Here is a 24,872-nt window from a genome sequence, read left to right as displayed (position 1 = left end):
GAACTACATAAAAATTAATTGTCAACAAATAAAGGAGTTCTCAGGTAAGCAAAGCCTTAGCTCTGATGTCATTATACTTGTCTCTGATTGAGACCACTCACACATGGGCATTTGTGTGTACATAAAATCAGCAGCGTTTACTGAGAACAGCATGAGTCTTGGAGTCAGACATGAATTTAAATACAGTGCCCAGGGTTTACTGGCTGTGTGATCCTTTCTGCATGTCAGGGTCCTTAACTGCAAAATGGATGTGTCTACTTCATGGACATTGTGACTCACCCCTCTGCACATTGGCTGCGGAAACTGCAGGACCAAATTCTATCTCTCACGGTGTTCTATCTCTCACGGATCCATATACAAGAGCTTACACCGTGCCTTTTTTTTTTTTAATAAGTTTATTTATTTTATTTATTTATTTTTGGCTGTGTTGGGTCTTCGTTGCTGTGCACGTGCTTTCTCTAGTTGCGGCGAGCAGGGGCTACTCTTCGTTGTGGTGTGTGGGCTTCTCATCACGGTGGCTTCTCTTGTTGCAGAGCATAGGCTCTAGGTGCATGGGCTTCAGTAGTTGTAGCACACAGGCTCAGTAGTTGTGGCTCGTGGACCCTAGAGCACAGCCTCAGTAGTTGTGGCGCACGGGCTTCGTTGCACCAGGGCTTGAACCCATGTCCCCTGCATTAGCAGGTGGATTCTTAACCACTGCACCACCAGGGAAGCCCCACCGTGCATTCTGTATAATAACATGTCCTTTGCATTCACTTAGTTTTTCCTTCATTAATTTTCTTTTCACCCTGATTGCTTCACTTTTTGAAAATCTTATATTTGTTTTGGCAAGCCCCTTTAAACCCTTTCTGGAAAAGCATAATATTGAACACACAAAGAACAAAATTGGATAATTTATCAATTATTGATAAATAGTGGAGCCAGTACAATGTAATATCAAGTCACTGAATAACTAAAAAACCAAACATTTCCTCATCACCTCAATCACATCTATGGAAATATTAAATCCAAAGTGCTTCCATCTAGTTCCACAGAACTCTGTGCATCAAGGTACTAAACCAAACTAAACTCTTTCAGCGCTGGTGCTTCTGAACATTACTTAGCCTTGCCTCCGAGTTATCACAGTATAAACCCAACACGGGAAAAATGTTCAAGATTATCTTGCTTCATTGAAAAGAAAGGCAAAAGACCCAATTGGCTACATTAGTACACAGCCTATATTATTTAGAAAAAGATGTATTTTTTAAACTTTGCAAATCTGACCTCAGTGTAAACCAATGTATAAATCTGGGACTATGATCTCTTCATGGGTAAATGCTTGCAAACTGACGGGTCTGGAAAACTTCTAATATCCCTATCTACCGAGACTTCCCTGGCAGTCCAGTGGTTAAGACACCGCGCTTCCACTGCAGGGGGTGCAGGTTCGATCCCCGGTCAGGGAACTAAGATCCCGCATGCCGCACAGTGTGGCAAAAAAAATTAATTAATTAAAAATTTTAAAATCCATACCTACTTATGGCGGGGACCCCATAGGAGACGTTCACAGTCACACACAGTAGCTCAGACCTTCAGAAACATAAAAGAAGGGGACAGCTAGAGCCCTGGCTTTGAATTCCAAGAGACTGGATCCTAATCCTGGCTTTGTCACCTATTAACTGTGTAGCTAATGTTATTATAAGATGATTTTTTACCTTTTTATAAACCCAAAGGAGACCCCGTAGTGCAGGGATTCTGAGGTTTCAAAGACCCAGTTTAGGAGTGTCTTATGCTTCCCTCCCCAACCCCTAGCTTTCTCCTGGCAACTACCCAGGGGACTGGGCCAGAATCCAGGGAAGGGCCCAACCCCAAGTCTGTTTTCCATCACCTTCTCAAGTACTCACTTTCCCCTCCTCCCTTCTCCTCCTCTTCTTACTTCTCACCACTCATCTCTAGTCCCCGCCTTTCACCTCTGTCTTCAAAATATTTCTCTTTCAGTCTCTCCTCTTCCATTTCATGTGTAAGCTAAAAGCACAACATGCAATGAAGAATCAAAAAAGTCCTGAGTGTTTAAGAAAATTGGGCTTGATAATAAGCCAGTGACATCAAGAGCCTGGTAAGTTTCCAGAAGCTGTCTTCAGAATCTCTACAGAAACTACATAGTGGGTAAAGCCTGGGCTTTTAAATCAGACAAATTTACATTCTACTCCCAGCTCTGAGTCTTACAGCTAGTGTGTTCTTGGAAAAATCATATTAAGAGACTCCATTTTCCTTAACTGTTAAAGAGAAATTGAATGAGAGAATTCACATAAAGCACTTAGCACAGTTGTCTACATGGCAAGTATGCAGCGAATGTTAGCTATTATTAATCCTGTTATCACCCTCCCCCTATTTCTTGTACTTAGCTTTTCTTTGATGACTAGGGTTCAAGATACATTTTTAACCTTTTTTTTCTGTAACAGTATGTGGGGTAAGAAAACTTCCTTCTGTTTTTTATATACATTTATAAGAATTCAGCTTTATTATATGCTATCGTAGGCTAGCCTAGAAACCTAAACAATGAGGGGAGGTGAGGAGGGAGGTTGGATTCCAAGTTGCTAATTCAGCTTGACAAAGCAGATCGCAGTCTGTTTTCAGGTTTATAAGAGAAGACCTTAGAGTCGGTCCTTGGTGGAAATGGACTCATTAATTCCTTTTAACTATTCCCTGGGTTCCTACCCAGCTCCATGTCACAAGTCTGGAGACAGAATTGGAAGGGGATGCAGAACAAGGGTGGAATCGGAAGGAAGTGGAACTAACTCATCAGGGAGCATCCTAAGAGACATAATGATCTTGGGCCTTATTGCTAGATGAAGTGAAGAATGGAGTAACCAGATCAAAGACTAAGCAGAAGTTTGTAATTGTGTTGAAATAATACACTGAGGCTTTCTCAGTAGACACACTCAGTATGTATTGGCTCCGCAGACCCTCAACAAGTCTCCTGAGCCGTGGACGTGGAAGGGTACATCCTATAGCCAGTACACAGCTCTAGAGCAGCATCTCCAGTGGCTCTTACCAGCTCACCAAATGTATCTGAATTTTCCAAAGCATGAAATTTGATATGAAAACCTATGCTGTCTCTACCCTCTTTTCATCACTCTTCTGTTTCTACTTCCCTCTTGCTGGTAGGCCTAGAACCTAGTATAGTCTAGTAAGTTGGTGAAAAAATTAGAGAAAAAAATCAAGAAGGGAAGAAATGATGAAAATTTTCATTGCTTTTTGTCTGGGAGGAAACTATATAAACTTCTATTGGCAAATGCAAACTATCTTTTTTCCCATATAAAAGTGAATTGTCTCCTTCTCATATTTGAATACGTCCTTGGGTAAAATCATCACAGAGGTCACTGCTAAGTCTTCCTTTTGTCTCTCCTCACCTATGTGTTATATCTGGAATGAGATAGATTTCCTATGTAAAGTATGCTTGTAGCCCCGAGTAAGTATCACATAAAGAATTATGATGTAGATCATTGACTGTATATGTTTCTCTTTTGACTAGTATACTGAACCATGTGAACATACTTCCTTTCATGATACAGTGATTCTACAAATTTGAATATGGGCAAAATTTTAATAATTGATGTCAAAGTAAGTGCAATTAAATTGAGTGGAATATTTGTAAAGCTAAAAAAATAATAAAATATATCGGTTTGGGAACTCATTGACTTACATGCCTTAAATCTGAGTCAGATTTCCCCTGATACTTGTGTTGAAGAAAAAGGATTTTCTCCCTCCCATCCAACCCAATTTATTATTTATTTCTGCTTTTTTCCATTTAAGCTTCCTTTGCCATTGTAAGGTAATCAGAAGAAGTTCCCTATTTTGCTATTTCAAGTCGATGTCAGAATCAGAAAAATGATGAGAGTTTGGCCTCCTAGATAATGGTCTTTTCTTCTGCAGTTACATAAACTCAATACTGATTTCTATTTCCTAACACTGCTCTCTTTCCTCTATTTACCATTCATTCATTTGACAAATGTTTACTGTCGTGCTGGAGCTACAGTGAACAAGGCAGACACAGTCTGCCACAGACACACTGCAAGTTACAAAGGTAGTCCTGGTTTCAGATGAAGCTTTATCCATGACTAACACAACATCTTTCAGCCCTGCTTTCTCAGGAATGGCTCCATTCTCAAAGAGATTTCTTTTCACAGCTCCAAAAAATGGCCACAGCAGCTACCTCCTTATCCTTTCACTTTCAGTCGAAAAGAGGGTCCATTCCCCTATACCTCAAGTAAAGAACCTGGAATTGAGTCTTGTTGGTCCCAGTTGGTCTGACTTGGGTCATGGGCCAACTCCCAACCAATCAATGTGATCAGGGGTATAGGATATGTGATGGGCTTACAGTAATCACAGCTCACTCTTAGAACTAGTCAGAGCCCACTGCATGATGCTGAGAACCTCACAGCACTTGCAGGAAACAGAGGAAGGTATGAAATGGATGCCGGAAGGAACGAGGTGCACCCACTATACTCCCAGTCCTTGCAGAGTTCATAGCCTCTGTGGAATGGGCAAGATGATGGGAACTCACCAATTCAGTGTATGCATGAATCATTTCTGATACATGAGGACTAACAAGTGTTTAGTCCTGGGAGTCTTCCCATAGCAACAGGATGCAGGCTGATTGTTCCGTTAAAAGCCAACACTGAGCAGCAGCCATATGCTCAGAACTGCTGGCCTCTGGCAGTGATCTAGAGGTGAAACGTTTCGTGTCCAATTAGCCTACACTGATTCATGCAGTGCCTAAGAATTTACCTTCACTTAAGAGTCCAAGGTTTCAGATAAATTTGACAAGAGCTGCTGTAAGTTAAAGTGTTTACAAGGGTGTTAGTTTCCTCAGTGAATCATGATGTAATTTTCGTATGTGGAGCTGGTTAGAGAAAACTGCCAATAGTTGGCTCCATTCAAATCTCACATTAGTAAAAATATTCCTTTTCCACCTTGTTTACAACCTTAAGTATTGGATTTAATTCTAATCTCACATGTTACATCCCATCGTTAATCTAATGCTCTATGGCAGTGGTTCTTAATCTTAGCCACACAATGGAAGCACTTGGGGGGGATTTAGAATATATCTGTGCCTAAGTCTCAGTCCCAGAAATTCTGTTATCATTGGTCCAGGGTGTGGTCAAGGTTAAGAACCATGGCTCTAAGTAAAATCTTGTTAGGGATGATTATGTGTCTCCTAGGAAACCTGCCCAATTTGCACATGCAACTAATTTAGATGCTAGAGCCAATCAGTTAAGAAACAGCTGAAGTTGATTTAGGATTAAATCAAATTCAGAAATAGGGAGAAATGTTCCCTAGATCAACAGCAAAGCACCTATCTGTGCCTGGTTTTGCCCCCATCACCATACACACATCTCCACCTCTCTACTGCCACCCCCTGGTCTAAGCCACCATCATCTTCCTGGGCCACTGCAACAGGCTCCCAGTTCTCTCCCACCTGCTGTCACAGAGCAGCCAGAGTGAGCTCCTTAAAATATAAATTAGAACATGTCACTTCCTTCCTCAAAAACCTTCAAAGGATTCCCACTGCTTACGCTAAAAAATACGCAAGCTCTCCAAGCCACTGTCTGCTCAGCCCCTCATTCATTACACAATGGCCACACTGACCTTTCATTTCCTCCACATCTCTCCAATCGCAGGGCCTCTGTGTGTGTTGTTCCCTCTGCCTAGAATGCTCTATACACATACATACGTACACACACACACACACACACACACACACACACCCCTGATCTTTTCCCACTATACACACATTCTTTGCCTGCTCACTTTACTTATTCCTATAGTCTCAGCTTATATGTCACTTCCTCAAAGAGGTTGTCCCTGACCCCTAATATAAAGTGACTCCCCTGTTTTATACTCTCTTAGTGCCTGATTTTATATCTTCCTAGGATGGGGTTACTTGTACAGTATCTGGCTGCCCCTCTAGACTCTAAGCTCCCTGAAGACCAGGGTGGTTCTGTTTTGCTCACCTATGTATGTCCCAGTACCAAGCATTGCCCCAACCCATAGCAGATGCTCAATAAATATTCAATGTAAATGAAGGAAGTGTGTTTTATTACACCATTTACTTACACTGAGGGATATTATAAAAAATAGCTTCTAAAGGTAAGTATAGCCATATTTACTCAAGATGATGTTTAGAATCCTGTTCACTACATTATATTGCTATAAGTTTTCTCTTTATGAAGAGCCATAGGAGAGAGTTTTTTACTTTCAGTTCTAGGAATAATTATGTTTTTCTTGAGTAACCAGGTGGTGTTTTGCTACCATATTCCGAAAATCATACTATTTTGATTCTATAATGATTCTATTAATCATTAACCAATTAGGCTTCCCCCTTTGCTTTGACTGATAAGAAGCTCAAAGCCATTTGTAACCCTCCCCAACACCCCACCACCACCACCAGCACCAGAATAGACTCTAGTGATATGGATTTTGCATTCTAACCTTGCTACAGTTTAATCTAATCAGTCCTTCATTGTCCCTCAGCTCATTTTTAATTATAATGTATTTGTAAACCATCTTAAATACTCTCTGGAACTAAGCAAGACATAGTAAATAAATTAAATACTGAAAAATAACTTACTCAATGAAAAGAGAAAGAATATCTATGTGATGAGTTGTGTTTCAGGAGTTTCAATAAATGACACCTCTTTTCCCTGCTTGAGAGAGAAAAAAAGGAGTCAAATAGAAAAAGAGCGGAATGGGTTTAAGCACATAACCCATCACAAACAGTATTGGAAAACAAAGGCTTACGGAGGGAAGGAGGGAGGATGAGAGAGAGAGAGAGAGAGAAGAGAAACAAAGCTTTTACATCTGTGTCAGACAGATCTCAGACGGAAAGGGGAAGGGCTGAGCAGTGCCTACCCAGTTACCGTTCTCAAATTTACCAGTCAGATCATTCTCTCCACTCCCCTGGGGGCAGTCAGGCCAAGAGTATTAATACTAAGTGATGCCTTCACACGGAAACATTAAGCCAAAGGAAAGGATGCACCCTCTCCCCAATCATTATTGACTTTATAACATTCATTTCAGTTAGTAGATATTTTATAACATAGAGTTACTGTATCAGTTTCCTATTGCTGCTGTAACAATTTACTGAAAGCTTATCATCTTATTATCTTACTTCTGACCTCCAGAAATGTATCTCATTAAACTTACTGGGTTGGCCAAAAAGTTCGTTCGGTTTTTCCTGTAAGAGGCTACAGAAACCCGAATGAACTTTCTGGCCAACCCAATACAATCAAGGTTTCAGCAGAGCTGCATTCCTGCAGACTACAGGGGAAAATCCATTCCTTGCCTCTTCCAGCCTCTAGAGGTCGCCTTCATGTCTTGGCTCAGGGTTCTCTTTGCATCACTCCAACCTCTGCTTCCGTCCTGACATCTCTGACTCTTCTGCCTCTCTCTATCCCTTGTAAGGATCCTTGTGATTACATCAAGCCCACCAGGTAATCCAGGATCATCTCCCCAACTCAAAATCCTGAACTTAAATCTGCAAAGTCCCTTTTGCTATATAAGGTAACATATTCACAGAGTTGGGGGATTATGAGGTGGGCATCTTTGGGGGACCATTATTCTGCCTACAGTTGTTACACTAGAAAGATATCTGTGGATGTTCCAAGGTATTAATTTGGGATATGCTTAAAACCATATCAAAGAACTGTCTCCAGTGTCCGGTACCATCCATTCAAACCAGTTCATGTATTCCAACAGTTCAGTCCAAAGACAAGATATAAAATGCTTTTTCACCCTGGAAAAGTAGTTCAGGGATATGCCTAAGCTGATTTTAACCCTAAAATAAAAATCACTCCTTCCAAATTAATAGCTCTCTAGCATGCAGCTGTGATGAAAGAGGCTATTTTGTTATTCCTCCAGCCTGGACTTCACCATTCCCAAACTTTCTCTGCCCTTTCCACCCCCTACTCCTAGCATCTCCTAACCTCCCTTCATTCCTCCACTCCCAAAGTGCAACAGCGTCATAAAGATGGTATAAGAAGCATCTCTTATGAACAGGAATGTAAAGGTGAGATAATATTTAACAGAGAAATTAGGAAATTCTCCATAATTGTTCAAGAAGGATTTGCCTGGATGTTTAGACAATTTTTCTAGCCCTGCTCCTAGCTCTAGGTTATATATATAGTTTATTTCTCTTGCCTTTCCTTATTCTTTTACACTTATACTTACTTATAAGCCCGCAAAGGTCAATGCCTCTATAATTCTCAAGGTGAAAGCCCTTTAGAACCCAAGGCAGTATCATGCTAAGGGGCATTCAACAGATGCGTATTTGTTAATAGATGCATGTTTTTCAATAGTGCCATCATTTGCCTGTGAGTGCCAATTCCTAATTCCTTCATATGCCAGAAATACACTCACCTGAATACTTCAAAACACGTAGGTTACAGATAATATTTTTAATCATTTTCTTTCACTGATGTAGGCTACTGCCCCCTTCTTGCCTATCTCTGCTTTCCTCCAGGCATTTCTAGTTTTAAGCAAGTCAGCACTTATTTGGAAGGCTATTCCCTTCTCACCCTTCTTGAGATCATATACAAAAACAATTAGTTACAAATGCCATACCTCACAGAGAGCCAGAAGACCTGATCCTTGGACAAAATCTGAAAGAGAAAACTTTTTGCTGACAGTTGAGGGGTCAGCCAATGTGATGATTTTTTTTTAACTGTTTGAATTTATCTCAGGAGGTATGACTAATGTTCATTTACTCTCATTAATTCTCTATTTTTTAAAAATCTGTAATGTAGTTAACAGGTGTGCTTTTCTATTTTTCTCTCCTCCTCGTAACTGGGAGTCAGATTCAGGAGCAGAGTCTACAGCTCTAGCACCATCCACCACAGTGCTCCTGGGAAGCATGGAGTTGGAGTGATGATAGAACAAGTCCCTGGCAGAGATCAGGGTCAAGGGTTTCGGCTGCTCCCCCCAGACTATGAAATTAAGAACTTCAAAGGCTGCCTTATGTCACACAAGCCTGGATCAGGGTTGTCTAGACTGTCAGTGCTGGAGACTAGCCAAACACTCGATTACTGTCTAGCTTGGAGCGTGCCCAAGCCATGGGTTCAATAGCTTTCCTTGTTTCCTAGAATTGATCAGTTTCAATTCAACAATTGCCTCTGTTAGCCACACCAGAAAGTATCACCAGGACCTCCTGCTGTGATTTCCTGAGTGCTAGGAAAGCTACAGTCTCACATAAACTTCCCTCCTGCATACCAGATGCTCCTGAGGTCCTATTAGAGATTTATCAGCCTGATGCCATCCTCTCTAAAATGCACACCCTCTTGTTGGGGGCGGGGCAGATTTGAAGCTATCCATTTATTCAACAAATACCCATTTATTGAACATCCATTTTTTTTAATTAATTTTTATTGGAGTATAGTTGCTTTACAATGTTGTGTTAGTTCCTGCTGTACAGCAAAGTGAATCAGCTACACATATATCTGTTTTGGATTTCCCTTCCCATTTAGGTCACCACAGAGCGTTAAGTAAAGTTCCCTGTGCTATACAGTAGGTTCTCATTAGTTACCTATTTTATACATAGTAGTATATATATGTCAATGCCAATCTCCCAATTCATCCCATCCCCACCATAAATTTGTTCTCTACATCTGTGTCTCTATTTCTGCTTTGCAAATAAGATCATCTGTATCCTTTTTCTAGATTCCACATATAAGTGATATTATAGGATATTTGTTTTTCTATTTCTGATTTATTTCACTCTGTGTGACGGTCTCTAGGTCCATCCACGTCTCTGCAAATGCCACAATCAAGACACTATGCTGGGTCCTAGAAGTTTGTCTTTGCCTGTAAGGAGTTCACAGTCTACTCAGTTATTAAGTGTTTGTAGAACCTCAGTGTGTTGGGGAGAGGGGTGGGGGAGAAAAGAGGATAGATTTTGATAAAGAAGAGGAAAGAAGGATACCAATTCCTAGGCCAGGGAGGAGGAAGTGGGGTGAGGGGAGCTCACCCAGAGAAGACAAATTTGCCTGATTTCACCAGCTGCCCGTTAAGCCGTGTCCACACAGGCCCTACAGTGGACAGACAGACAGCGATAGCAGCTACTTCCGCAGGTCCAGAAACACACTTGTGTAAATTAGGTCACAGAACTTCAAACAGACACTCAGAAATCCCCACATAGAAGAAAGCACATTGGTTTGGTTTGGTTTGGTTTTTTGGAGTATAATTGCTCTACAATGTTGTGTTAGTTTCTGCTGTGCAATGAAGTGAATCGGCTATACGTATACATGTATCCCCTCTGTCTTAGACCTCCCTCCCACCCCACCCCCCGCATCTCACCCATCTAGGTCGTCACAGAGCACAGAGCTGAGCTCCCTGTTTTTTTTATTATACTCCAAGCTTCTGAGTATAACCTACTGAAATACTGAAATAAATGACTGAGAAAATAAGCCCATTTCATGGTCCCATTTGCCCCAATCGTTTGCCTCCCTCCCTTTCCTCATGCTCTCACATTTTGAGGTCAGTTTCCCCTCAGTGATGATCCAGGGGAGTGAGACAAAATTTTCCAAGCCTCAAGATTACTTGTTTCTAATTCCATCTTTTGACCGTCCTCTTTTTTGGCTGCAGTCCCTTCCATGCCTCAAATCCCCACCGAGGAAACTGGCAGCCCCGTCAGGAGGTTTCCCCCATGGTAGACACTTTGGGCTCTTTGCAGGACCGATAAGGTGACTATGCCCCACCCCCTTAATTTCTGAAGCCCAGTGAGGGGGCAGGTGAGAGTGACTACTCCAGCTGCGGACCAGATCCAGCTTCCTTTCTGCATTGCCTTTGTGGGGTACACTTGCATGCATATATATATATATATATATATATATATATATATATATATATACACACACATATATATATACACACACATATATATATACACACATATATATATATACATACACACACACACACACACACACACACACCATATTTAAGGGAAGAATAAGAGCCTTGTCACTTGAAGTGAGGCCTGCAGAGCAGTAGCAAGGGCACCAGCTAGAAGCTTATTGGAAATGTAAATTCTCAGGCCTCAGCAGATCGACTGAATCAGAATCTGCACATTAACAAGAGCCATCATTACCAGCCAACCCCACCTCCCCATCCTCCACCGCACATCCTCATGATTCACGTGCACTTCTTGATGACAGCAGGGGATAAAAACAGCTCCTGCGCTTCTCTCTCCCCATCTCACACTCAGATGAAGGGCCACCTGCTCCGTGTGCTATCTTTTCTATCTCCAGTTTGGAGCTATATTTCTCGACTTCACCAAGGATGCCTCCTGTATCATTAACAGAGGGATGCTTTGGGTCATTGGTGACCAAGCCATTTGCAAATCAGCACCTTTATTTATCAACCTCATGCTTCTATAGCTCATGCCCTGTGTCCCTCACCTGCCACACTATACACCAACTGGCACTGGTATCAGTTCTCACCTAACAAACTCTGTCGCGAAAAATATCCTTTTATTTATTATCCACTTGTTGAATCATCACGGTAGGCCAAATATTATGCTATACACTTGTCCTCTAGCTGAGAGCTTGTAGATCAGACTGTACAGTCCTAATGTATAGCCCTTGTATTAGTCAGGGTTCTCCAGAGAAACAGAACAAATAGGACGTGAATATATAGAGAAAAAGATTTATTATAAGGGATTGGCTCAGGTGAGCACAGAGACTGGGAGTTGCATATCTGCAGTGTGGACCAGTAGGCTTAAGATCCAGGAGAGCCAGTGGTACAGATGGAGTCCAAAGGCACTCTGTTGGAGAATTCCCTATGACTCAGGAGAGGGTGGGTCTTTTCATTCTACTCAGGCCTTCAAATGATTAGATGAGGCCCACCCACATTATGGAGGACAATCTGCTTTACTGATTAAAATGTTAATCTTATCCAAAAACAACCCCCACACAGAATAATATTTGATCAAATATCTAGGCATTCCATGGTCCAGCCAAGTTGACACATAAAACCAGTCATCACAGCCCTTAGAAATTCATAATGGGAGGAGAGGAGAGGCACAAGCATCACAAGGTAGGGACAGCAGAGCCGCAGCAAAGGTAAGAGACATGAGTTGGTGTGGCCTTCCTGACCATGCCAACACTTTGGTCTTCTGCAACATCCTTGGTCTACCTTTGTCCCGTTATCAGTGCCATCATGGAAGACAGGACTCAGTAGCATGTCATTCCATCCAGAAAAGAACAGGCCAGACAGAAGTGACAAGAGTTTCTTTATCAGCCCTCTCTCCACCCAGTCCTAGGCACCCCTGACAGCTAGCCACTCAAGAACTGAGCCCAGGCCCATACGCCCTTCCTGACACAGCCAGCTCAAATCAGGAGTTTAATAATCCTTCAGAATAGGTGTGGGTTTTCCCAATGGAGAGTCATAGGTCATGACTGAGGGAAGGACAGAGAAGCCACAAGTCAGAGAGCTCTCTGGGTGACCAGGTCAGTTTAGGGCAACCCTGGAGATATCCGAGCTAGGCCCAAACCACCTAGGTATCTAGACTGAACCAGCTCCTGGACCTGCATTGGGGTGGGATCCACACTGGGCTTCTGAAGACTGATGCCCATTAGAATAACCCACCCCCTTCCCAAGTCCTCTCTCCTTCCTCTCCATCTTATTTCTCACTCCCATCCCCATTTTTGTCCCCAGCAAATTTGACTTCTTTTTCTCCTCTTTGATATGGTAATTTCTCTGTAGTTAGGGGCAAAGCCTCGCCAGCTCCACTGCCCTACCAGCTCTTGCGTGCCTAACTTCACATTCTCTAGACCACAGTGCTAGTGGCCTGCGGTATTCACACCCCTCCACACATGCAGTCCTGATCCTGTGTCCACACAGCTTCCACGGGCACAACCTCCTTTTGCTTTTGACCAGTTAGTGATGACTCAGAAGGACCATCATCTTCTCTCTATCCACCTTCTACCCTTGAGCCTTTCACCTTGTGGTCTAGCAGAGTCTGCAGTTCCATCTACCTATGGTGTCCTTGACGATGTGGTTATTTAAACTGCGGAGTGTCTGTGGGTTCCAGGAGAAAGACATGGTGCTACTATCCTAAGAATCTGGCAAACAACCCCTTGACTTATAAAACAAATACCTGAATTATAAACATGTCAGGGACACAAGAACAGATATTATAAATGTTTATTATCCTTCCCTTCCCCCTTTTGCTGAAGAGAGAAAGTGCCTTTGGCTACTCAGATTTCCTCTCCTCCAAAGCCCAAAGGAGAGCGCCAATCAAGCCTTGGCTTTCTTGTGTGGCAGAAAGAGACCAAGATATTTACAGAAGGTGTGCTGGTGATGAACGGAGAGAAGGGGCAAAACTTCAAGGCTGTGGTAGGCTGAGAAAAGTACTGAGAAAAAGATGATTTTAAGAGGCAGTGCTATGGTTTATAATTTGAATCCCACTTTGGTATCTTTATCTTTCACTTAAGGTTAGAATGGTTTATGAGGACTTTGGGCTGTTAGTGTCGTGTGTCCTTGAATGTGAAACCACATGAGACCATATACCACATGGTTCCCCACTTATTTGTTACATTTTTTAAATACTTGAAAATGCACAGAAACTGTACTAAATTAATGGTACCTCACCTAAAATCTGACAGAAAAGCAAAAACATGAATAAGAATTCAAAGCCTCACATTGCTAATCCACTGACCCAGTTGACCTCAGGTGCCAAGCATTTCATGAAGCCTCTTTCTAGCTTTGGGTGACAATGCACACCACAGGTTCTGATGGTAGCTGACATTTGGGGCATCCCTTTACTGGCTATGAACATCTCCTTGATGGGACTGACTAGCCATGAACTTTACATTGCTAACAAGCATCCCCAAAATTATACTTTTCTTTTTAGATGGTTTGAAGAAAAACAATTGGGGAAAAACATGTGAAGAAGGACATAACAGTGGTAGATGTTACCCTATGCAAATTCTGAGAAAATACTTAATAAAGTTATACAAGACGGTCTCTTAGATATTCATTGCAGAAAAGAGCCAAGAACTGTTTTATCTCAAATTGTCACACATCCTCCTTTGATCATAATTAACCAGCAACTATTAATATTTCTTGACAGTTCTTAAGAACTAGAAAATAAATATGCTACCTGTAAAGAACCCCATATTAGACTAAGATAAATGAAATAAATAAAGGGAGAAAACCACAAATACATAAAATTCTAGGATCCTGAATAACAAAGAGGCAAATGAGTAAATATAATCCAGGACAACAACCATACACGAAAGTAGAAAACAGAGAAAAATCACTTAATGTTCTCCAAATAATCTTGTAATACTTTGGAGAAGAAGTTATTGAAGTTATTTAGAGCAGAAACACACGCTCTAAATATTCACTTGACTGACTGGTTTATTTCACTCTGCCTAGACAGTGTTCTATATTTAGAACCAATTTACTGCTGTTGTCTTTACAGCTCATATATTTCTTTTGGTTTGCAACAAATACATTTGGCAGATTCCAACATCCTCAAATGCACAGTATTTTCTTGGTATCTACGAAATGCAAATATAGGTAGAGCATTAGTGGTTCATCATAATTCTCTGAAAATGATGAGTTGCTCTGCAATACACAGTTCATAAACCTCCACTGCAGTAGACCTATTCATCACATGTTCCTCCTCATAAAAATATAAGCTTGGTCCTACAACCTAAAGTAAATCTGGATAAGCCTAAGACAAAATTAGCGAGTGAACCAAGAAGAAATGGTAGAACTTCCGTGATGGGAGACAATTTAGATGACGTTGACTCCAATCTACATATAACAGTGATAAGAACAACAAAATAAACACAATTTTTAAGCACCCAAATATCTTTTTTTTTTTCTGATTTACATGTTCATGGTAATCAAGTATGGACAAAATAAAAAGTGTTTCCTATAAATATTTTTACCTATTCAATATAGAATTTTATCTCCTACTTCCTAGACATTATATCCTAAATATTTTACCTCACTGTTCTTTCAAAGTTTCCATTGTAAGGTTGTTCCATAACTGATAAGGGCCAATCCCCAACTGCTGAACATTTAGGTTGTTTCCAACTGTTACTATTATAAACCATTGGTGATATATAGTCTTATACGTGTATATTCTTGCGCACTTGTATGATTTTGCCTGAGGATACATTGCAGAAACAGGATTGCCGAGTCAGAGGGAGACCCCTGGTTAGACTTTTGATCTATACTGCCAAACGACTTGACAGAAAACTTGAATCAATTTACATATCCTCCAGCAGCATATACATGCCACCTCTTTATTCACCAGCCCTGGGTGTCATTCTCTTCATCTTTGCCAATTTGACAAGTCAAAGATTGCACCTTGCTTAATTTGATTTTTTTTACTCCAATATTCATTGGCCCTTTATTTACTCAAAAACTTTCTATACTCTTTATATATTTTCTTTTGTTTTAATTATTATTCTTATTAATCAGAAAGCACCCTTATGCATGAAAGATAATAACCTTCTTGACCATGTTTCACAATATACGTGAACGTATGTGACTTTTTTAGTCAATATATCAATCATTTTCTTTATGGTTTTTGTCATTTGCTTTTATATTTTCAGAGTCTTTTTTTATTTCCAAACAGTAACCAACTATCTAAATGCCATATATTGACTACTTCATCTTTCCCCATTGCCACTTATCATATACTAAATCCTTACATATGTCGCATAGGTTCAGTGGCTGAGATTCCCATTCTGGATCATTGATTTTGTGCTGATGCTATACTGCTTTAATAACTTTATAATACATGTTAACATATATTAGCACAATTATCCTGTCATTCTTTTTTAATTATTAACTATTCTCCACAACTAAATTTTGAATATAACTGCTATAATCACTCTGTCATGTTCCCAATTCAAAAATTCTATTGGAATTACTATAAACATATTAAATTGAGAAGATCTAACATCTTTACGATACAGAGCTTCCCACCCTAGACCATGAGCTGTTTCCCCACTTTTCTTCTTTTATGTTTCTCAGCAAGTAATGGGAAGACCTTTTTTTCATAAAGGTCTTCCCATTACTAGACACTTTATAGTTTTTGTTGTCCTTGTGAAAAGGATATTTTCTAAGTAGTTACAGCTGGTACCTGATAGAATTTTTATGAGGCTAATAATTCATTGAATACTCTTAACAGGAACACACTATTCCACTTTTTTTTTTTTTGCGGTACACGGGCCTCTCACTGTTGTGGCCTCTCTCGTTGCGGAGCACAGGCTCCGGACGCGCAGGCTCAGCGGCCATGGCTCACGGGCCCAGGCGCTCCGTGGCACGTGGGATCCTCCCAGACCGGGGCACGAACCCGTGTCCCCTGCATCGGCAGGTGGGCTCTCAACCACTGCGCCACCAGGGAAGCCCCCACACTATTCCACTTTTATCATCACCTAGGTGTTCGAATTTCCTTAGTGACTATTTCTAGACAAGGAGAGGAAAGGACTGCTGCTACACACAGACCACCTTGTGCCTGTATTGTGTGTCAGATAGGATCAGATAATATCTGTGTAGCATTTTATAAATTTTAACTTTTTTTCCCTTATATTACCTCATCTGTTATTTACAAAACCATCTACAGTGGACAGGATGCTCTAGAGTAATTGAGCTTATTATTATTCTCATCTTAAAGATGAGAAAACTGAAATTCAGATCTGAATCACTCACTTAGAGAGTCTGATAAAAATGCAGACTTCTGGGCCCGACCCCAGACCTACTTCCTTGGAATCTAGGGGTGGGATGTGAAACCAAGGACTCTGTGTTTTTTAAACTAGCTTCCCCAACCTAAAACTAGCTTCCCCAACCTAAATGCCCATTGACAGACGAATGGATAAAGAAGTTGTGGTACATACATACAATGGAATATTACTCAGCCATAAAAAGGAACGAAATTGGGTCATTTGTAGAGACGTGGATGGATCTAGAGACTGTCATACAGAGTGAAGTAAGTCAGAAAGAGAAAAACAAATATCGTATATTAACGCATATATGTGGAATCTAGAAAATGGTACAGATGAACCGGTTTGCAGGGCAGAAATAGAGGCACAGATGTAGAGAACAAACGTATGGACACCAAGGGGGGAAAGCGGCGGGGGCTGGGGGTGGGATGAATTGGGAGATTGGGATTGACATGTATACAGTGACGTGTATAAAATGGATAACTAATAAGAACCTGCTGTATAAAAAAAAAATAAATTCTAAAATTCAAAAAAAAAAAAAAACTAGCTCCCCCTGGAGACTGCCGTGAAACATCGATTTCACCAAGTCAAGGTCAAGGCTGAAAATAAAAGTTTCTGCCTCTAAATTAGGTATTGATTCCACCATACCTCAATGGCAGCTTAATTATTATGAGTTTCTAGCAATGTATGAATGTCACTGAAGGAGCTGGCTTTTTTTTTTTTTAAAGTATCTCTTTATACAGAGGATCATGCAAAAAGCACACCCTGGTTTGCAGGCCACACACCTCAACGTGCAGGCTTCACTTATAAGTCAGTCACTGCTTCCCAAAGTCCTAATCAAAAGACAGCTCCCCTGTACTCTGTAGTTCATGCCGGGGAGCCAGGCTACTGTGGCTTATATGGCCACAGCGAACCTCAGGACACCTTGCCAGTGGTCCTGCCCCACCGATGGAGTCTGGCAGCCCTGTAGCTGGTGAAAGTTGCCTGGAAAAGTGGCAGAGTACCGCAAACACTGATCCCACCCCGGGGAGCCACATTTCCATGGCATCCCCTCGTAAAAGGCAGGCCAGCTTTAGTGTAGGACACCACTGCTGATGAACTCATCCTCCCACGACGACTACCATCCAGAAAAGTTCATGGCGACCCTTTGGGAAAGGCCAGAGACTCATCTGGAGAAAATATATGCCTCAGAGAAAACCTCCGCTTTAGCTAGAATTTAATTCACGTTTCCGTCACTCAACCAATATTCATGGACCCACGTGCCAGGCCCGTGCTAGACCTTGGTACATGAAGATAAACGGCACACAGCACTTTAAGGCCCCATGGGCAAGGAAGCATGGAAAGACACTTAAGGTAGTTGGAGGACATCAGGGAGGCGTTACAAAAGTGAGTTTTCCAGGTTATGGAAGTTTTCCAGGCTGACAGGTGTGGGGAAAGCATTCCAGAATTTCTTTTCCAGATTTTCAGAGGGAACCACTTGAGCAAAGGCATTGTGAGTATCACAGACTGCAAGGGCTTCCCTGGTGGCGCAGTGGCTGAGAGTCCGCCTGCCGATGCAGGGGACGCGGGTTCGTGCCCCGATCCGGGAATATCCCACATGCCGTGGAGTGGCTGGGCCCGTGAGCCATGGCCGCTGAGCCTGCGCATGCGGAGCCTGTGCTCCGCAACGGGAGAGGCCACACAGTGAGGGGCCCGCGTACCGCAAAAAAAAAAAAAAAAAAAAAGAAACAAAAACAGACTGCAAGAAGTTTGGATTGTAGGAGGGTAAAATAATAGGAGAGATCTGGAAAGGTAAACCAGAGGCCAGATTACAAGGACATTGTACACTCTTGGAAAGTATCTGAATTTTATCTCGGAGATGATTGGGAGCCACAGCTACGTTAAGCCTGAGAAACGAATGAGTCTGGAGAAATGAATGTTGATTAGGAGACTTTTGCAATTGACAAGGTTGGGGGTTGCATGAGGACAGTTACACAGATGGTAAAGAGGAGTCCGAGTATCTAGAGATACTTAGCAGGTAGAATTGGCAGGATGTAGAGACCAAATGAATGTTGGGGAAGGAAGGGTGAGGCCGAGCAAGACTCTAAAATCCCAGGATGTGAATGTCATGGAATCGTGGCTCTGTCTTTGGTTTGGCCTCATCCCCAGCCAGTTCCAAAGCTCCTGGAACTGCACAAGCTCCTCCCCTTCCTCTTGCCTTTCACCCCCCCCCCCTTCCTTTTCCTCCTCCCTCTCCTCCCTCATCAGACAAGTACTGACAAGGGTAGACCTTTCCTGAACACCCCCCCATACCCAACTTCATTCCAGCAAGCTCTGTTCCCAAAAGTACTGTTAAGAAGCCATTTGCTCACTGATGTCACCTTGTATTTGTGTTAGCTTACTTGTACACAATTTTTATATTCATGATCTTCTTTTCTCCTCAAACTTCCAGTAAGAACTGAGAACGTAGGGAAGCTGTAACTTGCTCAGTATCCCAGAGTTTGTTCGCAGTGAGTTCAGGCCTCCAGCCAGTCCTTCTGCCTTAAAACCTGGGGTGGTTACACTATAGACTAAACAAACAACTACAAACGAAATCCCCTGTTGCAATAGCCATACCTAAAGGAGAAGAGAAACATGACCAGGGATGGAGACGCATGGCAGAGGTACGTTCCCCTGTTCAAAAGGAACTCTTGTTACTGCAGGACGAATATACACACCTAACGAAAGAAAACCCTCAGCTCAGTGTCCTAATGGATTCTCAGGGAGACTGTTTGGTTTTCCCCTCAGTCTTTATTCTGCGGAAACAGGACCTCACACCAGTACCTCAAATAAGAGACTTGCCTGAGCAACTGTTATTTCACACACACACAGGCTGATGCTTCGGAAACAAGAGGCGTTCTCTGCAAAGAAAGGAAACGAGCTGGCTGAGGGGGGCCGGTGTAGATGGATGAGGTTTTCAAGCCGCCTTAACAGGAACACGTTACGTTGGAAGGATGAAACCCCACCAGGAAGGAATTCACCACCATTCATATTTATGAAAGCGTATTATCTATTTCTAGTTTCATTCTGTTTTCTAGCTTATTTTAATTTGAGGGAAATGTCATCCCAGATGCCTCTGAGTTGCTTCCTTATAAAATGAACATGCACGTTTGTGAGGCTTAACCCACGTCACAACACACACAAGCAGCTCCTGAGAGCGGACCCCGGTGCTAGGTGAGTCACAGTCCCAGATGGGATCTTCTAGAAAGAAGGAGGAGCTGGGGATGAGAGTCAGTTCAGAGAGGGAAAAGGTCAGCGAACACTGCTGAAGATATTCAGTCAGCAAGCATGACGAGGGTCAGAATTGAGATTTTTCATTTAAACTCTCCTTTTTTTGCAGCACCCCAGACATAGACAAACTGCAGTGGTGATTACCCCTGACTCTGGAACAGCTAATAAAGAGTTTTTATACCCCTTTAGGGTAAAGACAATGTGTTTATCTTCCAGGTGAGGGAGAAACCTACTGACCTACCCAACATCTCACCAAATGAGTAGATAGCTAAGTATGGACTTGAATTCGGACGTGAAGAAAAATTATCTGGAACTTGGATATAAGGCCGAGAACATGCAACTGTCCATGCTAAGGCAGTGTTCAACACCCTTCCCCCGAGGCTTAGTAATCTAGGGTAACTTGCCTTTGTCTGATTCTGCTATTAACTGAAAGTTTAGATTCTCTGAAGTTACGTGTTAACTTGTAAATCTTGTTGGGTCAAGATGCAAATAATTCCTGTTTAGTAGAAAGGAGAACACCAAAGCTTATCTTTTCCATAGGACAACAACCAGTTTTCCATTGAACTTAGCCATCTTATTCTAACATTTTGCTTTTGAAGTACCTATAAATGCCCAGTTCTTCAAAATGCTCTTTGAACAAGATTTATCATCTTACTGATTCTCTCATTAACGAGTTAATAAATCTTTGACATAACATCATTCTATATTTGCATGGGGCCATGTTTTTAACTTAATTAAAATTGTATGTCTTGCTATGTCTATAAATCTAGTGTTTCTTCCTCCAAAATAGTGCCTAGGATGGTACTAAAGGTCCTATTAGTACCTTTAGTACCATCCTAGTACATTTAGGATGAGACATAGTCAGGTATGCCTCATCCTACCTGCCAAATACAGTACATTTGACATGAGTGATGCAGACAGCTGGCTGTGTGCTGGGAACGGAGGGGCACTGGGCATTTCCGCCATGCCAGTTCTCAGGATTCATCAGATATTCATCACATCGGCTCCAAAAGATTGCTCTTGGCGGATGAGATGACCAACAAGGCAGGGGCTGTGAACCAGGTTCCTAGTGCTGCTAATGGGCTGGACTTATGGTCTGAGCTGGCTTACAGGGAATGACCAACACTTCCTCATCCAGGTTTGCAAATGACATGCAGTTTCATGAGGCGACTGAAATGCTGAGAGGGGGTGGGGCGGGGGCAGGCTCACGTCCTGCCGGGACACTTTCTCTCTGGGTGAAAGCAACTGACTCTCAGGAGAGCAAACCCACGACTTCAACTTCATCAGCACCTCACTCCAACTCATAAAATTAACCATCCAATCTGCACCAAGAACAAACACAAGGAAGCCAAGAGCTAAATGGATTTGGAGAGGAAGGCCTTCGGTTTACATACTTAACAAGCCACTGACAACTTTTCACGCTTTATTGAGAGAACCATCTGAGCCATTAGCAGGTCATTTGACCCACTCTCTTTAAAACCTCTCTAAGCTCAAAACAAAACACTCTAACAGCTTGGAGAAGAGAAGGTGATCTGGGATTTTAGCCTGACCACTGTCTGCGGGGCAGGTTTGCTGGCTGCAGGTACTTCCCAGCAGTTCGCGTCTTGCCAGGATGCTTCAAGCTGAAGCTCTGCACACTTCGAAGGACCTCCTTCTGCCTGAGTTGCCCCTGGGGCTTCATTTCTGCTCTGTGGATTCAGCAACTACTACGTATGCCAAGAACTGTGTTGTGTACTGTGTGGGGTATGGGGTATGGAGATTCTGTCCTCAAGGGCCTACCTGTCCATTCAGAGACACAAGACATTGATCTAAATAGCTACCATTTAGCGTAGAAAGTGACTGGGAATTCACAAATATTATAAATTTGTTGTGCCATTTCACATGCACTGGGTATACAGGGGAGAGCAAGACAGACTGTCCCTGGTCTTAGAAGAGGTCCAATAAGCATTTGTTGAAGGAGGGGATATAACAACTTCTCAGCACCTACTACGGGCCAGGCTGTGTGCCAGGCATTTTCTCATTTAACGTCCTCCTCACAAGTATTCTCTTTGATGGGTGATGTTCCCCCCATTTTTAACAAATAGGGAAAGTGGGGCTCAGAGGTGTTAGGTGACTTTCCCAAGGTCATTCAGACAGTGAGTAGCAAAGATAGGATTCAAACGCAGAACCATCTGACTTAAAATATCCCACTCTCTCAACGCCTCTACATTTCCTATGATCATTTTTAGAGCATACCTTCCTTCTATGCTGACCTAATTCATTTCCAAACTGAGAAGCCTCAAAGAGCCCAGGTTGGCAAGCGATAAGGCATCCATTGCTAGCCCAAGATAAGGACTCACAAAGCCATTTGCATATTCCACAATATGTGAGTGATGCTTGGATCTGTCTCTGGCTGTCTGTCCCTTGATGTTCTCAGTCATCAACTGTGTGATCCATTTACCTTCCTTCTGATAAAATGGGAGAATCAAAGGGCAGAGAAGAGAGAATAAAAGTGATTTCCAGAGATGGGGGCACGAGGGCACTGCCCTGTTCCCTCAGGATTCCTCCAGCAGGGCTGGTCCAACAGAGTAGGCAGCAAAGCTGAAAGCTGACCTGGCTTCCACCCCAAAAACCTCATCCTCCCTCCTCTCACCATTTTGCCTTAACGCAAGTAAATTATTTTAGTTCCTTCTCTTTCGCTTTCTTTGGGAACAAGAATAATTCAGGACTTTCATAGTTTAACAAAGCCTTCAGAATAAAGGCTGTATTAGTGAGTCGGGTTGGGCCCGAGCCTACATGCCCCATCTCCCCCAGTGCACCCTGGGTAATTCTTGGCCATCCTCGGGACGCAGCTCGGACATGTCCTCCAGAAAGCCTTCTCTGACCACACTCCAGCAGGGCGCGTGTGCACGTGCAGTGGTGCCCCTTCTGCATGCTCCCCCACCCATCCGCACTGCCACCAGCAAAGTGCTCACTGCACTGCCTTATACCCTCCTCTCCACGCTCCGTGACAGGACGAGCTGTCTCTGGCCTTTACGCTCCCAACACTGAGGGCAGTCCCAGAACCCAAGAAACTCTTGAGGAAGGGAAGGACAGAGGGAAGGGAAGGCTGGGCTCAGACTCTCAGCCCGACGGCCACCTTTCCCGGGCTGGCACTCGCCTCAGGCCTGGAACAATTCTCTGCAGTCAGAGCTGCCAAGGGAGAAAAGGGTGAGGCCTGAGGAAAAGCAGGCTGGAAGGAATGTTTGCTCTCTGAGAAAACTCAAACAAGAGCTTCAGGGCTCCAGTGACAAAGGTCAGAGCCATCGCTCTGGAAATTCTGCAGTGCCCAGTGGGGCCGTGAGGGTGAGTCAGCTTCTAGTCCTCGCTCCACAGATGGCCCTGGGCCTCTAAGTCGGGAGACCATCCAAGGGGGTCTCCGGAACAGCTGCCCCTAACCTGTGAGTACTGGGCTCACTAGAGGCAGGAAATTCCATGTTGTAATGGCTGGCTTTCTTCCCCTCATTCCTGATCCACGTCTAGGTGGTGAATTAGCCATTAAAGAAACAATTCAGGCAGATTTCAGGAACATCCGACTGGGCTCCAAGTGTGCAGGAAGAGGAAAATATAACAGGACGAAGAGCTCGGGGCTGCACCATCTCACCTTCATTTCCATTGCTAGCCTGGCTTATGAAGGGAAGGAAAAACGCTTAGACGCCCCTCTTCGGTGTCGTCACTAGCGTTGGATGGAGCCGGGTTCGCCCCTTAAAAACACACATGTGAAAGCTCATCTGTGCGGCTGCTGCCATGTTATCAAGCTGAACACACGTTGATCTGAGCAGATTAGAAAACTTGTTCCCAGTGTCTGGGAAGGCAGCGCTTTTAAACAAGTGCTTTTCAAAGAAAGAGCCATTAAGAAGCACTTGGCGTACATGTAGGCCCTGAACCTGAAAACAAGTAAAAGTCAGATCAGTACCAGAGCAGCAGCTCCGAGCAGCAGACTAGAGAATTTGGCTGGCATATTTTAGAGATATGGTTATAAAAGGTTGCTCTTCCATTTATCTTTCGTTTCCTGCACAGCTAATGGTAGGAGAAATCAAAAATCATTTTTATGTTGGACTTGCCCATTTGTATTAAAATATGGTTGACTCACAATAACGTGTTAGTTTTAGGGGAACAGTATAGCGATTCAGTTATTTTTTCTGATTATATTTCATTATAGGTTATTATAAGATAGTGAATGTGAATCCCTGCATTTGTACGTTTTTTAATCAACTAGGAAAAATCACATTCTCCTTCATAGTTTACTTTCTTTTTCCAAAAAGAGATTAAATGTCTGTGGAAATTTAAATCTACTCTTGCCATTCACCAAGAGAATCATATTACTCTTGCCTTCGATTTGTTCAATCTCAGTTTAGTTTCAAGTTGAGACTTTATTTCATTTCCAGCCATGTAAAGAGCAGCTGGTATCCCTCTATTACCTCCCACTTTTGGACACCGTTGCTTGGCAAGGCAATAAGCCTGCTGAGTAAATCAAACTCTCTACTTTGCACTCTATACGTGCCCTTCAGTTATGTGAGATGAAACCCATATACCACACCTCCTTCTGCAACTAAGGTTCAAACTGTAATGAATCAGTTGAGCTAAAGCACAGAGATATTTAATAAAAACGCTTTTTGAAATAAATGTTAAGCCCTTCGCATTTCATTATTAGCTTTGCCTTATAGACTATAACATAGGCAGGTGGGTTAATAGCCTTTGTTTTCAGGGTCTTTGAACATTTTGATGACAAATAAAAGCCAAGAGATTTCTAACAGAAAGGTTGCTTACATGAGTCTATATCCCGAAAGGCGGCTCAAACCAAATGAAAGAAGAAAATAAACGAACCAAGAAAGAGTCCAGCATCCTTTCCCTTCAGGAGCATGATATGACAAGGCCTAATCA

At 42.5% G+C, this 24,872-nt stretch overlaps 2 protein-coding genes across 3 annotated transcripts in view; one reads left to right on the top strand and one right to left on the bottom strand.

The window, feature by feature from the left end:
- Positions 1-24,872, bottom strand: part of KCNH5 (potassium voltage-gated channel subfamily H member 5) — a gene marked incomplete at both ends in the record, with an annotated part of 574,893 nt that overhangs the window by 515,827 nt on the left and 34,194 nt on the right. The gene's annotated exons all lie outside the window — the stretch shown is intronic.
- RHOJ (ras homolog family member J) overlaps positions 1-24,872 on the top strand; it is an 82,484-nt gene that overhangs the window by 35,673 nt on the left and 21,939 nt on the right. The gene's annotated exons all lie outside the window — the stretch shown is intronic.

Source organism: Stenella coeruleoalba, assembly GCF_951394435.1.
Source record: "Stenella coeruleoalba genome assembly, chromosome: 2".
Lineage (NCBI taxonomy): Eukaryota > Metazoa > Chordata > Mammalia > Artiodactyla > Delphinidae > Stenella > Stenella coeruleoalba.
This window is presented reverse-complemented; position numbering and strand designations above follow the sequence as displayed.